Source organism: Rhincodon typus, chromosome 12, assembly GCF_021869965.1.
Source record: "Rhincodon typus isolate 14 chromosome 12, sRhiTyp1.1, whole genome shotgun sequence".
Lineage (NCBI taxonomy): Eukaryota > Metazoa > Chordata > Chondrichthyes > Orectolobiformes > Rhincodontidae > Rhincodon > Rhincodon typus.
In genome coordinates this window covers 24,787,350-24,804,394 of record NC_063343.1, presented here as the reverse complement: position 1 = coordinate 24,804,394, position 17,045 = coordinate 24,787,350, and positions in this window count along the sequence as shown.

Below are 17,045 nucleotides of genomic sequence, written 5' to 3'. Positions count from 1 at the left end.
GACTATCCTTCAATATATAGTTGCCAGTCCTGGTTGCCATGCAGTTGGGTTTTTGAAATGGCAATTATATCATAATCATTAACCTTTGTTTGCGGCTATAGGTCATCAATCTTATTGTGAAAGCTGCGTACATCTTTTTAGACTACTCCCAAATTTGTCTAATGAAATCAATCCAATTTCAAAGATCTCTGTCACAGTTTTTCGACTTCCTGCCATCAGCTTAACCTCCTTTTGATTTCAATTGTCCCTCAAGTTCCATCCCCTTGGCAACATAGTTTAAACCAGCTCTAATAACACTTGCAAATCTCCCTTTGAAGATATCAGTCCCAGTCCTGTTAAGGAGTAACTCATTCCACCTGCTCGAGAACAGGTCCTAATGCCTTCAAAATTTGATGCCCTCCCTTGTACATCAGTTCTCCAGCCATTGCTCAATCAATCCTCCTGTTCTCATGCTCACCATCATGTGGCACTAGGACTGATCCTGAGATTACTGCTTTTGAGAGTCTGTTTTTAAATTTCCTTTACAATTCCTCAAATTCTGCTTGCAGGACTTCAACCCTCTTTCCTAGATATGTCATTGCTACTGATTTGGACCACGATTTCTGGCTGATTTTCCCTCCTGTAGAAGGATGTTCTGCAGCAACACACCATTCAGAAGTCACATTTAATGCCACAGATATGCCTATCTGATCTCCTGACTGTGAAATCCCCATCAATATTGCCCTTCCATTCTTTCTACTTCCCCTACTCCTCTGCAAAGCTGAGATGCCCTTTGTGGCATGGGCTTGTCACTGGCTGCACATTCCCTTAGGAACTGTCACCATCATTAGTTTCCAAAATGGAATACCACTGGCAAGCACTCAGGGGACTCTACTTTGAAAATGCTGTGACTTTAAGAAGTTATTTTGTCCTGGTTTTTCTTTTGAACAGAGATTGTAAGGCAGAGGTGATGAGCAGTCTACCAGAACCATTAGAGTAAACAGCTTGGGAAGCCTTAGGCTTTTTATTAAACAGTCTGCACGAGAGTGGCCAGCTCTCATAGATCAGGATTTCTGGGTTTTTAGATTTAGTTTTAAGCTGAAACTATTGGGGTCTTGACAGAGTTGGAAGCTTCAACAAATGTCTCCTGGCTGCTACTCTCTCTGAATTTTCTCTTGATGTGTTTTTCTTCCTGAATGGGAGAATTGTGTGAGAGAAGTCTGTGCCTGAATTTTCCTTTCTTGCCAAGAGATGTGTTTATGGGATGTTACTATATTTGAACAGTAAATTAGTAATAGTTACTGTATCTATTATTCTGTTAAGTTTTTGAATGCAGTTAAGTTATTTTAAAATCCTGTTTCTTTTGTTGTATTTTAACTACAGTGTTTAAATAAATTGTGTTTTGCCTAATGTCAAGTAGTTTGACTGATCACATTGCATCTAGAACAAGTACTTCACATTTGCGTTTAAAAATAAGAAAAAGTTAAGGTCTAGGCTACCTTCTTAAAATATTTTGAGGGGGTCTGGTCTGGTCCATTACATACTTTTAACAGTGGTCCTGCAGGATCTAGTCCATTCTTCCACCATTAAAGAGGCTGGTATTTCTTGAAATGTTGGAATAGCATCTGCTAACAGTGGCATATCTGAACACATGCACATCGTTGATTTTATTTCAAGTGGGTGGGAGAATTTGTCCCTAGCTAGGTAATCAAAAATTCAGATTTTAAGTTGTGTGTTGTAGCATATCTGGGTTCTGGCCTATTTTTCACTTTGGCCACTGCAGTCCTGCTAGGGTGCCGGAGGGATGGGGGAGCTTCAGTGCCACAATCTATCAAAGGGATCAAAGATTCCACTCAGAGTGGAAAACCCTATTTCTATGTTCAAAAATGCCAACTTATCTTTTAAAGTGTTCCTCACTGAAGATTCCTGCACAGAAGCCTCCTGTCACTCTTACACACAAGTGTGGGTTGGGTGTTGGATCCAGCAGGAGATTAACACAATTGTTGAGGGGGAGGGGGGGGGGGGGGGGTGGGGGGAGGTTCACTTGGGGTGGGGGGGGAATGTTGGGTCTGGCAAAGTTGGGTTACTGTGATGAGCTGAGTGGAGGTGGCTTGCAGTGACAGTAGGAAGTGTCATAGAACCCCTACAGTGCAGAAAGAGGCTGTTTGGCCCATCAAGTCTGCATCGACCCTCCAAACAGCATCACACCTAGACTTAGGACCCAACCCTAGCCCTGTAACCCTGCATTTGCCATGGCTAATCCACCGGGCCTGCACATCATGGGGCAATTTAGCATGACCAGTCCACCTCACCTGCGCATCTTTGGACTATGGGTGGAAGCTGGAGCACCCAGAGGAAACCCACGCAGACACGGGGAGATCCTGCAAACTCCACACAGACAGTTACCGGGAATCAAACACAGATCCCTGGCACTGTGAAGCAGCTGTGCTAACTACTGAGCCACTGTGCCACACCATTTCAGGTAGAATGAAGGTGCCAAGTCTAGGGGATTTGCTGGCATTGTTGGGCAGGGGTGAGTGAGGAGTCAGGGGTCTGTTTAATAGTTATCCAGGAGCTACAGTGTGTTTTTAATCCTCTAACTGTTCCTCATTGTTCAATGAGCTGGAACCCTCTGAAGTCTCTGAATTTGAGGGACGTTTTCCGAGGTTTCCAGAAGCAGGGAATTTGTCCACCAAAATTTTCAATTACCTGGGCAATTGCCTTGGAATCAGCTTGATCAGAATTGCCACATGGTCGGGATTCACAGTTTCAGTCTATGCTGCAGAATCAACAATCTGACTGTCAAATTATCAGGGCCCAAAACTTAAAAACACAGGAAAATTATGATTTGCAGACTATATCTGGACCTTTTCTAACTGAAACAGTTGCATTTTGTGGAAGAATAAAATCTAGTCTTATTTGTAAATGTTTGAAAAAGCGGTAAGGCTACTGACTTGGAGAGAAAGTTCTGTGCGATTCTCCAATCATAACCTATGCAGATGTTTATAATTAAGCCAGGAGAAAGTACTCTTCTGAATGTTTCTCTGGGATTTCTGCTGATTTGTCATCTTCTAAAATTCTAGACATTTCTGTTCTAAAGCATTAAACAATGGTAAAAAGCAATTCTAGGCTAATGTAGAAAACTTGCATCGTGATAACTTTTACAAAACCTCATTATCTCCGCATTTAGTGGATTTGTAACATTAGGTAAAAGAGGTCATCAGACTGAAGGATAATCCAGAGAGTTATTTTAACATGGTTTAAATCATTTTGGATAAGACATTAGTTTGTTTATTCACAAAAATCCCAATGCTCTGAAAATTCAAGTTTGTTGAAACTTATGCTGGACAAAAATTAAGGTTGGATCATGCTCTTGCTAATCAAATGAGAATGGTCTCAATCCACACTTAGCTCAAAAATTGCTAAAATTGTGAACAAAGCATTTATTTCACTAAAGAAGGACTCAATCATAATTTGTCGCTCTCCTTGACAATTGATGATTTTATATCACACAACCATTAAGGAAAGATATTGCTGATTTAAAATTCCAGGATCCATTTCCAAAAAATAGATCAATCCTCTTCATACTTAAGCATGGGATCAGTAAAGCTGGTTAAGTAATTATGGGAAAAAAATAACATCTGCTGCTAAACAGCCTGGACTCTTGAACTGTGCCTTGAAGGAAATGTTAGGCTGATGAAAATAAATCAACACAATGCATGTAACTTTTCTGAATTAATACGAGGGAGAATATTATAATTCTCTGTACTTCACGCTCAGGCAATCATGTCTAATCAGTACAGTTGAATTGAGCACAATCCTGGATTAATATCACTTTTGTATAATTGGATTGATTTTAGCAGCTTGAGAAGGTTTTAACAGTGAAGAGATAACATTTACTGGTGGGTACAACATTTAGGTGGTATTTCAGTGGACACCACTCTGTAAGAGTGCACTGACAGAAGAGAGAACAGCATTGAGTGAGAGACAGTGATAGCATAGAGGCAAAGGAAGTTTAAGCACACTAGATGCTATTTCTTTCAATTCATTTATGGGATGTGGGCATCACTAGCTAGACCAGCATTTACTCCCTTTCTCTAATTGTTCAGGGGGCAGTTAAGAGTCAACCATATCATGCATAAGCCAGAACAGAAAAAGATAGCAGACGTTAATGAATTAGATGGGACTTTCTGATAATCAACAATGAATTCATGGTTTAACAGACACTTATTTCCAAATTATTATTGAATTCAAATTCCACCATGCAGGGTTCAAACCCAGGTCCCCAGAATATTGCAGGGATTTCTGGATTAATAGTCTAGTGATAATACCACTAGGCATTACCTACCCATTTAGGGATCTTCTGAAAGCCTAGTGATTTATTTAAGCTTTGAGATGTTGGTTAGTAACGGATCATTAGCTAGACTTGACAAAAGTACTATTGTATTCTATGTCAGCAAAAATACAAGGGTTGTCAAACATAAAACAAGTTAAAAGTACCTGATGGGATGTCTCTGAATGAACATTCTTTTGCCTTTCCTGATCCTGATCCTCTGACACAGAAGTAATGGCTATTTCTGGCTTTTATTATTTTTATTTAAATTGAATCATTATCATAAATACTCTAACTTTTAACCTGCTGCTCAAACACATTATTGAAAGAAAATACAAATGTCAATACTCTGTAAGGTAAATACTTACTTCAGTGAAGTATATCACAATTTTGACCATTAGTAAGTTTAGTTAAGTCAATTTAAATCAAAAATGTGATGTGCCTACAAACAATATACTATGCATATCCTATATAAAAAAAAGTCTTCCAGATTAAGTAAGACCATTAACAGCTGAATTTCTCCCTAATGAACCAATGACCCAATGAACCAAAATCATTTCACAACGTTTGATGGAGAATCAAACTATAGGAAATAATTTTAACGTTAAGAAGTTTCATTTGCAAGGATGCCTGCAAAAATACTGTCTGGTTTAAGGTTGAGGCCTGCAATAGTTGAATTTCTGTCCCTCATCCATGTGCTGCCAACCATTGCGACAACAACTAGATAGTGAGTAGAAGAGGAATGTTACATTGTTGGGAGCCTTTGACTGGCATTAAAGTGGAAGGCTTGGCAACAACTAGGGAATTAAGGGAGACTTATATTCCTTGTAGGGCTCACATAGATCTGATCCCATCTTGACCTGGTCTCACAATGGTAAGTTTTGGACTTACTTTTGGTAATCTGCCAAAAAGTCCAGTATGACAGCTTTGGTGATGATTCCAGTGTTGCTCTAGTTAAAATCCCACTGATGTCGTAAGATAATGATTTACATGAATTTATAACATTTCCACCATGCAGGTTAACATGAAAAACACCACACCGGAGTCAGGATCTTAGCTGGCATTTAAACGGCTCATTTAACTACTTGGCCAGTTTTGGACAGGTGTCCAAAATATTTTAAAAATCCTATATTATCGAAGCTCAGAATGAAGGAGGAACTATCACACCAAACAACAGAAGAAACAAAATCAGCTCACAGTTATGGCAATAATCAGTGCATTAATCACACTTGTAACTAATTTCTCGCACATTATTTTTAATTGGCTGACTTGAGAAAAATAATGTTCTGTGGCTGGGTATCAAGCACATCTTTGAGAATGCAAGATGTTCTTGTTAAAAAAAGCCTGGCTGCAGGGACTGGAGATGCTGCTGCATGATGTGGTGGAGAGAAACACAGGACTTTTCCCAGCTAACTGCCTATGGGGAACACAATAACAGACCCGGCCTGCCTGGAAACAGAGCAATACAGGTCAGTGCTATGTCCAACCTGAAAATGCCACAAGAAGGTTAATGATCTCCCATGCTCTGTAAGGGTAAATGCCACTCTGCCATTACTCATATATCTCACAAAACGTAATGGACCACAATTTTCTATATTGCATGTATCTTATCTTGTCAAGTGCTCTCAACCACCTCATACTCCCAAACCACTAACTCTGTCTTCTGCATTTCTTAATCATTTACTAGGACACCTTATCATCTCTCTTACTCATGCATGACCATTGCATCTACTTCCATCATACTCAATCCCACTATTTATCATCTCATTGCAAGAAAAACTGGCCCATCACCAATCAAGATCCAGAACTGGCAATGGGGGACCGAATGTGGGGTGTGTAGAAGGGTGTGGGGAAATCAGGCTTCTGACTCCCTATGACGAGAGTACTTCATTTTCACAGTCTGTAGATTGTTCTTCTGACAAATCGGAATACATATTAATTGTTGTACCTTTCATAACAATCTATCACAGTAAGGTGCAAGCATCTTTTGGCCACTTCAAATTTTCAGATATCTTCACAAATTATGTGAAATATGTTATAGACCAGACCAGACCACCTCAAAATATTTTAAGAAGGTAGCCTAGACCCTAACTTTTTCTTACTTTAAAGGTAGATGCAAAGTGCATGTTACAGACGTGATGCGGCTGGTCGAACTATTCGAAGTTAAGGAAAACACAGAGCCAGGGACCTGGATTCAATTCCAGCATCGGCACACTGTTTGTGTGGATTTGCACATTCTCCCCGTGTCTGCATGGGTTTCTTTCAGGTGCTCTGTTTCCTCTCATGGTCCAAAGATGTGCAGGTTAGATGGATTGGCAATGGGGAATGCAGGGTTACAGGGATAGGGTGGTTGAAGGGGTGGGGGGGTGCGTGGGGGGGATTAGGGGTGGAGTCTGGTTGGGATGCTCTTAGGAATGGACTTGTTGAGCCGAATGGCCTATTTCCACACTGTAGGGATTCTATAACAATTCTACATTCTATAAAATTCTATAGTTAAAGTATAAACAAAAAAAAGAATTTAGAATAACTTAACGATTGGAAATATTAACCAGATAATAGATACAGTAACTATTATTACTTAACTGTTCCAATATAGTAACATCCCATAAACACACCCCTTGGCAAAAAGACAAATTCAGGCACAGATTCTTACACAGATAACACAGCATGGAGCTGGAGGAACGCAGCAGGCCAGGCAGCATCAGAGGAGCAGGAAAGTTGACGTTTCGGGTCGGGACCCTTCTTCAGAAATGGGGAGGGGGAAGGGAGCTCAGAAATAAATAGAAAGAGGAGGGTTGGGGCTGGGAAGTGTAGGTGGGATGGTGATAGGTGAGTACAGATAGGGAGTTGTGGGGATTGGTCAGTGAGGTGGAAGGGGTGGATAGGTGGGAGAGAAGATAGACAGGTTGTGTCAGGACAAGGAGACAGGGATGAGAGGGAGGGTTGGACATGGGATGAAGCTGGGGGTGGGAGATTTTAAAACTGGTGAAATCCATGTTTAGGCCATTGGGCTGTAGGCTCCCGAGGCGGAATATGAGGTGTTATTCCTCCAGTTTTTGGGTGGTGTCATTGTGATACTGAAGGAGGCCCAGGATGGACATGTCACCCAGGGAGTGGGAGGGGGAGTTGAAATGGTTTGTGACTGGAAGGTGTTGTCATTTGCCATGTACAGAGTGAAGATGCTCTACAAAACGGTCTCTGAGTCTCAGCTTGGTCTCACCGATGTAGAGGAGGCCACATCGGGAGCAGTGGATGCAGTAGACCAAGTTGATGGATATGCAGGTGAACCCCTGTCTAATGTGGAAGATTTGTTTTGTGCCTGGAATGGAGGTGTAGGGGCAGGTGTAGCACTTCCTGTGGTCGCAGGAAAAGGTGCCAGGAGTCGTGTGGTTAGTAGGGAATGAGGGGCGGACGAGGGAGTTGCGGAGGGAGCGGTCCCTAAGAAATTCTTTCTCCATGTCCATTTCTCTCTATTTCTCTTCCTCCTCTCTTTCCATTTCTCTCTTTTTTTTCTCTTCTTACTCTCTAATTCAAACTTTCTCATTCTGAATCTTTTTTCACTTTCTTTTCCCTTTCTTTCTCATTACCGCTCCTTTCATTTTTCTTCTCATTCAAATCATTTCAGTTCTCTTTCTCTGTCTAGTTAGTACTTTTCATTTCTAGCTGAATCTTAGCTAATTCAAATGAAAGGTTATTAGGTTCAGAGCTCAAATATTTAGATTTTGTTCTAAATGCTGAATAATTAGTATAAGCATTTTATTTTTAAGAGATCCTGCTTTTATTTCTGCCTTCAGTTTAACCTTAGTCAAATATTTCACATTATCCACTCTTCTGTCTATTTCCAGAAAAGTCTTAGCAACAGTCAATGCTATTTTGAAAGCTTTATCACTCCTCTTTCATGTCCAGTGCCTCCATGAGCCTATGTCTTTGACAGGGAATCAGGTGCCTCTTAAATTCAATGAATTTAATCCTGCCCAGAACCATTACTTAGATATAATCTCAGCTGATGGTAAAATGGACAAGCCAGATCCCAGAGTAAAACCTTGCTTGATAGATCTTAAGGTTAATTTGGTTACCTTGGGTTAGGCGCTGAAATTCTGCAATTTTAATGGAGAGTACATGTTTTGATATAAGTGCATTGTCATTTTTTCAAAAAATTGATTCCTTGCGCAACATTACCAATTAGCCTGCCACACTTTCATCCAAATTACGAAGGAACTTTGCTCATAATCGGCAATACGTTATGTTACATCTTAAGACTTTAATTTTTAAATTATACAGTGACAGGTGAAATCAATAAGTCAAAGCTGAATCAGATGATTATTATAAGAGTATAAGAATATCACTTTCATGCTTAATTGTGAATGTTTCTAATGAAGATGCCATACGCTGGCTAAATAAAAATTGTTAGGCAGATTGCTGTCATTGATATCAGTTGAAAGAAACCATCTGGCATCGGGATAAGCAGCTGCTCACACAGCAAGTGCAGGTCAATACCATTGAAGCACCTCCTCTCTGTGTCCATTGCTGCTAATTTGATGTTTAATGCATTTCCTAGCTACTATTGGCCTGCTTATTTAAAACTATGCAATGTCACATTAAATGGTCAGGGGCTTAAAATGTGGATATCAACCCCAGAACAATCAAAACAAATGATAGATATACAAGGTGTAGAGCTGGATGAACACAGCAGGCCAAGCAGCATCAGAGGAGCAGGGAGGCTGACGTTTCGGGCCAAGACCCTTCAAATGTCAGCCCTATATGTCAACTCAAATGAAGAGCACCCAGATGCCACCTTCTTTTACCTCCATGCACTGCTTCTATTCCTGCTACCTGCGTGCCCTTTCCAAACCTTTCTACAGCTCAAGACAACCTACAACTCTAGCTCCTCTTTTACTGTAAGCAAGTTTCCTCCTGAAGGACAAACCAGCTCTTCAACCATTCTTGTCAAAAGCCAATAATTCCTTGAAAACTGATAAAGTTTTCAACATTCCTCCAATGTTTAAACAATAGATCACATTCACTAACTTTGTACATGCAACAGTAATTCAAAAGCACTTCGCTCTAGAAATGGCTTGCTATTCAAACAATGCCATTTGCCAGTTCTTTGTGCAGCTGAACATAAGTTTGGTGAGGAAAAATTACGATATGCTATTAACTGGGCCTGCATGGTTCACATGGCAGATCATGTGGGAACTTTAGAGCCTGTTTAAAATCATTATCAACTCAAGGTTACAATGCAGATACCATATTCCCACACTAGCTCTCTGTCAAACGAAGGTGGAGCTTTCAGGCTGTGTTGGACAAGGCCAGTTAACATTTTGAGCTTGGGTCTACCTACCAGTGGTATTAAGGAGTCCAATTCCAATTTAATTAGCAATGCATTGAATTAATTCTTTCATTACATGGGCTAACATATGGCATAGAATCTAATAATTAAACTACATGAGGCATGTTATTTCTAAGCTATTATGTGGCTAGAGTAACATTCCAAAGTTTCCATGATGCAGGTTCAGGATGGTAGTAGTAAAACAATTTAATGGATAAAAATACAACCATAAATAAAGTATAGCATTTGGCTCCAGATTTGACAAAATGGTGGTGTAATGATAAGAGGTTATAGGGAGAGGGTTAAGTGCTTGAGGCTGCCAGAAACATACAAATCCAAATCCTATGTAGTCAATCAGACCTAGCTGAAATATTGAGGTACTAATAGGTCCCTGTCTGAAACAATGATGCTGAGGTGGAGATAGTTGAGCGTGTTAAGTTCCTTGAAGTGATGATCACCAAAAATCTGTCCTGGTTCACCCACATCGACGCGACGGTCATGAAAGCACAACAATCTCTCTACTTCCTCAGGCTAAGGAAATTTGGCATGTCCACAAAGACTGTTACTACTTTTTATCGATGCACCATTGAAAATATCCTATTTGGATGCATCATAGCATGGTATGACAACTGCTCTTCCCAAGACCACAAAAAACTACAGAGAGTCATGAACACAGCCCAGTCCATCACACAAACTAGCCTTCCATCCATTGACTGTCTATACGTCCCACTGCCTCGGGAAAGCAACCAACATAATCAAAGGCTCCTCCCACCTGGGTTATACTATCTTCCACCCTCTTCCATTGGGCAGAAGATATGAAAGTTTGAATACATTTACGAACATATTCAAGAACAGCTTCTTCCCTGAAGTTATCATTGTTATCAGACTTTTGCCTGTACAGCATTCAAAACAATACTTTTCACTGTATTTCGATACATGTGACAATAATAAATCAGATCAAATATGTAGTGTGACATTATTATGTTTTTAAGAGACATATTTTGTGCTCTTTGTTATGAAGAAAACTTGAGACACATGTGCCAAACAGTCTGCTCAAAGCCAATAAAGTATGCTTGTGAGGCCTCGGGTTTTCTTTTGAAGTTGGAACAGTAGAAGCAGCCTGAATGGGTGGGGTCAAGCTCCAACAGAACCAGGATTTTTAGTTTTAGCTTTCAGAAGCTGGGGTCTTGAAGCTAGATGTGGAAGCTCTTATTTCTGTCTCTGTTACAGCTAAAATCTGGTATTCTCTTCCTGCTTCTAGAATTGCATGTGAGACAATATATTTTACTGAATTTGCCTTTGCCAAGGGTGTTTATGGGATGTTACTATATTGGAACAGTTAATTAATAATAGTTAATACATTAATTTGTTAAGCACTTTGATAGAGTTACAGTTAAACCAGTTCTTTTCTTTTTATTTTGCCTGCATTTTAATTGCTCTGTTTAAAAAGATGTGTTTTGCATAAAGTTGAGTAATTTGACCAATCAAATTGCATCTGGAACATGACACCTTACACTTACCTTTAAAGAAAGAAAACGTTAGGGTCTCAGCTATCTTCTTAATAAAGTTTGAAGGGGTTTGGTCTAGTCCATAACAGCAGAATTTTCATTCCGTCCATAGCTACTTGAGTCAACTCAACATCAATCCTTAAAACAGACTGCTGCGGGGCAGTCAGTAAAAAGTTAAAGTTTTACATTAAATTTAGGAATTTTTTCTTAATGGAGTCAAGAGTCACACGAGTGCTCTCATGGACCTCACAATAATCAACCCTCTTCTATGACCCTCCCCGGGACCATCTTCCCACTTCTTCCACCATCTGTGCTGGCTGGACTCCATGTTGGATATTCAGGTTGCTATGATTGTCAAACAGGTCAAAAAATGTGAATACTTCCCTTACTAATGAAAGGATTTGAAGCCCAACCATAACAAAATGTTTAGGCCTTTCACTGGAGTTGGCAATGAAATTAAAAATTGATTCATACTTCCAAGTGATCATTTTGATAATTAATATGTTCAATTTGACTCTGGACACTGAAAGTTGTGATCCAGAGACTTTTTTTCAGCAGAAAGAAAGAATGTACATTAAGCAGCTCCTTGCACACCCTCAAATACCTCACAGCCAATGAATTAATTTTAAAGTGTAGTTATTATTGCTTTTTAGGTAAATAAACAAGCAATTAACAAATAACAAAATCCCATAAAAAACTGAATTAAATAATCAGTGATTCTGTTTTTGTGGAATTAATTAAAGATGAATACTTGCTGGAACATTAAGTGAACTTTGTTTTCCAATTGGTAAAGTAAGATTTTTTTATGCCCACTCAACCAATCCTCAGATGGGCTTGAAACTTCAAATTTCCATAATTCAGATGTAAGAGTGCTACTGATTTAAAGTACTTCGTGGCAACAAATAGTTAAGATAATGGCTTTCTATTTACATTCAATTTAGTGACAAACCATGATGGACCTGCCTGAATGTATTACAAAAACTTATAAAAATGAATAATTTAAGGGCAGATCAATGTTGCATTAAGGAAACTCTGTACTATATATCAAAATTAGATTAATAGTTTTGAATGCAAATAAACTGAATGGATGATTTGACATTTATAAAAGAAATTCTAAAGTGTAATATTTATATATTGATGAAATTCAAAGACATCAGTCCTGGGAATTAAACTATTTATTACTTTGGTAGCCAGTGCCAGAATCGTGCAATCCTGCATCAGTTAAAATGCCTCTTATTCAATGATGTGTATTGATCACATTCCAAAAGGCAGATCCTTCCACTCTCTGGTCATGAGCTTGATGGCAGGAATATCATTTGGTAGTATGGTGTCGTGGTGCACTTGAACCCTGCTACTTCAACACCTCTGCTCACTTGAGCCTTTACCACAGTTAAGATTTTGCAGCTAGCTTACCAACTCTGGCAATGACAAAGCCGGCCCCCTATCCTTTCTACCAACACCCTTACACCCCTCTTCTTGTAACCCTCACCCTACAAATCCTGTACTCAAAATTACTTGCCTGTGTAGATAGTAAGAACTGCAGATGCTGGAGTCAGAGATAACACAGTGTGGAGCTGGAGGAACACAGCAGGCCAGGCGGCATTAGAGGAGCAGGAAAGTTGACGTTTCAGGTCAGGACCCTTCTTCAGAAATGGGGAGGGGGAAAGGAGCTCCAGAATAAATAGAGAAAGGAGGGGTGGGACTGGGGAAGGTAGGTGGGATGGTGTTAGGTGAGTGCAGGTAGGCAGTGATGGGGATTGGTCAGTGAGGTGGGAGGGGCGGATAGGTGGGAGAGAAGATGGATAGGTTGTGTCAGGTCAAGGAGGCGGGGATGAGAGGGAGGGTTGGTCATGAGATGAGGCTGGGGGTGGGGAGATTTTGAAACTGGTAAAGTCCACATTGAGACCATTGGGTTGTAGGCTCCCAAGGCGGAATATGAGATGCTGCTCCTCCAGTTTCCAGGTGGCGTCATTGTGACACTGGAGGAGGCCCAGGATGGACGTGTCCCCCAGGGAGTGGGAGGGGAGTTGATTTGGTTTGCAACTGGAAGGTGTTGTCGTTTGTTGCGAACAGAGTGCAGGTGCCCTACCAAGCCATCTCCAAGCCTCCGCTTGGTCTCACCAATGTACAGGAGGCCACATTGGGAGTAGCGGATGCAATAGACCACATTGACTGATGTGCAGGTGAACCTGTGTCTGATGTGAAAGGTTTATTTGGTTCCTTGGATGGAGGGGAGGGGGAAGGTGTAGGGGCAGGTGTAGCACTTCCTGTGGTTGCAGGGAAAGGTGCCGGGGTGGTGGGGCTCGTGGGGAGTGTGGAGCGGACAAGGGAGTCGCGGAGAGAGCAGTCCCTATGGAAGGTAGATCGGGGTGGGGAGGGAAATATATCCTTGGTTGTGGGGTCGGATTGCAGCTGGTGGAAGTGGCAGAGAATGTTACTTTGAATCCGGAGGTTAGTGGGGTGATACGTTAGGACAAAGGGGATTCTGTCTTTGTTTTTGTTCCAGGGAGGGGATGTGAGGGCTGAGGTACGGGAAACGCAAGAGATGTGGTTGAGAGCATTTTTGACCACTGAAGGGGGGAAGTTGCAGTCCTTGAAATAAGAGGACATCTGGGATGTTCGGGAGTGGAACGTTCCATCTTGGTGGCAGAGGTGGAGGAATTGGAAGTAGGGGATTGCATTCTTGCAGGAAGGTGGGTGAGAGGAGGTGTAGTCTAGGTAACTGTGGGAGTCGGTGGGCTTGAAATAGATGTTGGTTTCGAGGTAGTCACCAGAGATAGAGACAGAGAAGTCTAGGAAGGAGAGAGAGGTATCAGAGATGGCCCAGGTGAACTTGAGGTCCTGTGAGGTACTATTGAGGTACTTACCTCTGGTCTGTGATACACTGTGATCTTAGATACTCCGACACCTGTCCTTCCAGCAACAGCCACTGCTCCCATGTGGCACTCTTGTGCTCAAGAGCTGCCAGCCTCCCTGTGGGTGACAATTTTACCTGTAAGGTCTTGATTCCAGAGGAAAGCCCACCTCTAGCCTTACCACTGCCAGATTGGCCTTCGCTTCAGCAGGCCTTCCTGAAAAGAAGCATCACAGTCTCTTGCAGGCTTTCAGCCAGCAGGGGAGACCCTGTTGCCTGAACAAGATTCCATTCAACAATTTATTCATGACCTGAATGGAATCAAACCATTTGGCGCTGTGCTGCAAAGAGATTGTTACAATTTGCTGATTATCCCAAGGCAGAAGAGAAATATCATCAGCCCTAGTTTCTAAAATTTGGCTAAGGGCTTCTGCAGTGCAGTGGTAATGTTCCTACCTCTGGATCAGGAGGCCTGGGTTCAAGTCCCACGTGCTCCAGAAGTGTGCAATAACATCTCTGAACAGAGGTTAGGGAACATCTAAAGGTTAGCTGGTGATTCCTGTTAGAAAGTCACTGTAGAAGGACATGACTGGTACAGTACTGAGGGCCCTCTGTACACAAATGTGCTGCTATTACCACTTTCTTGAAAAATGAGCCTATGAGGAAAGGTTGTGGCACATGGAGCTGTGCTCCAATAAAGGTGTGTACCTCTAAGCTGCAAGAAAATCTGTTAAAAAACAGAAACTCGGTAAAGGGACCCCTCAAGCAAATGTTAGTTTTAAAACCATTAAATGCATTGTTCATGAATTAGTGTTGGGGTTAAGCAGATTCAATTTGGTTTAAATTGAATTAAAACAGTTAAAAAATAAATCTCTACCAAATTAATGTGTTCAAATAGAGTTCAACTCCATTGAGATAATATGTAAAATTCATGTGACACATCTGCGCTCAATATTAGATTGACTTCACTCTGATAAGTGACATCTACAAACATTAATTTTTTTAATACAGATTTCATCATGAATTTCTTATGTCATCTGTTAGTTTTAATATCAACTCATACAACCAATATATTTTTTTGAAATGCCTATAATTAAGTTGCTTGTGTGCTTACCCACTGGAGGGGTTTAGGTGTGTCAATGATGAAGCAAAATCATAGATCATGAAGTATAACAACAGTTTCATTTGTTTAATATACAATAGCAATATAAAGCCTGTAAGGGACCATTCTCAAACTTTCGAGACAGTCACTCATTCACCTGCTGATTCTTACTTTATTTCCCACTGGTAGCTTCTTATTCCCTCTTCAGATACAATGACTACAATTACTAAAAATATTCTCTCCCCAAGAAATCTTTCACTTTAAGTCTCCCATGATCTGCATTTCTTTGGTGCATTGGAAAACCTCAATCGTATTAAGTGAAATTTGGTATTGATTTGCTGAATTGCATTGTAGATTATTTCAACCAATTGGAAGAGACTTTGCAAATAATGACTTGATTGCCATAAAACAGATCAACTTATAACACGATCTTGAGTTATCTCTAAGGGTAAAACTTTTTAATTAGTAAGGGTCATGGTGTAAAAACTGAATTTCTGTTCCTTGTATTGTTTCTATTTGGTTCAACTTATATCTGCTGTTTAATGATATTGAGAATGTGCCTTTGTGGTTGCAGTATGTGATCATATCAAGAATAATTCCTATCTAGATATCATGCAATATTTTCTGAAAATTATTCAATATATTGGTATTTGTAGAGGCATTCAAGTGGAACTCTGGCAGTGATGTAGTTTCTTTAGCCTATCATTCAGCAACACCTCCAAAATTATTCCAGCGTATTTCTAGACAACAAGTAGAAATTATTAAAAATGACCTTCCCTGCAACTTGAGTGCTCTGCCCTTTATAGAATGCTCGTATGGCTTCCTCTTGCAAACAATGCTTATTGTTTGCAAAATGATTCACAAGTTGATGGCCTGGAGCTGCAAAGTTCAAATTGTATCACCTTATGTTGCAGTTGAGCTGGGTAATATTAGGACAGCAATCATTCAGATCCTTCCAGTGGGGCACCGTAGAGATGCACTGCTCAAGAGGGTGTGCCAAAGAGGTCATACAAGCTACAGCTACCAACCATGGAACTCCCAAGTAAAATGATATGAGGCATATCATATCAGAGATGAAATTCCCAATCTGTGAGTTCAATCTGTTGTAAAGTGAAAGGTGGGGAAATGTGACCTGACTAATTTTGACCAGTTTGCAGTAACCCTTTTTAACTCAGATGCATTATGCGGTGAGATAGACAAAGAGTGTATAACTCGGGGGAAGGTCAACACAACTTTATTGAACTGTTTATCAAGGTAAAACAATATTTATTAGACTCTACCATTGTACTTCAATTAAACTCTATCAAATTCTATCAAACTGTTCATAGGACTCTTCAGTAAACAGTCTTAAATCTCTAAGTAATCAGTCTCAAATTTACACTAGCTATCTACATCTGACACATGCTTGCAAAGATTTGCAACAATGTATCCACATGTCCTTACCACTGTATTTGACCTATTTGTCTGAAAATACAGACAATACCTGTTTAATAAGGCTTGGTCAAGCTGTTCCTTAGTCTTTGAGGGTTGGCTGATGTTTCGGGATCTGCACTTGCCAATTTGAGCTTCCCCTCTCATCTAGCGCTGGTTCTAGTCTTCAGGTCATTCCACCGAGATGATCTCTCTGGGTGTAGTCAGTCTCAGAATGTTTGCCACAAGAACAAGGAGCTGGAGATTCTGTGCAGCTCAGCTGCCAGTTGAATGTACTTTCTGGAGATGCCATTAAAGAAGATTCAAAAGCAGGGAGAGCTGGAGCCCAGGTTGCCCCTTTTATTCCCCCTCTTCAGAGCTTTCTTGAAGGTTCTGTGGCATTTGTCCAATACTAACATTGGGTTGGGGCAGGAACATCCAATGAGGTAACTATACTTAGAGATCACTGTCACTGTCACACTATGCCTCTTGCTTCCTACTGAGCTGGGTGCCACCATGTCTGCATAGCA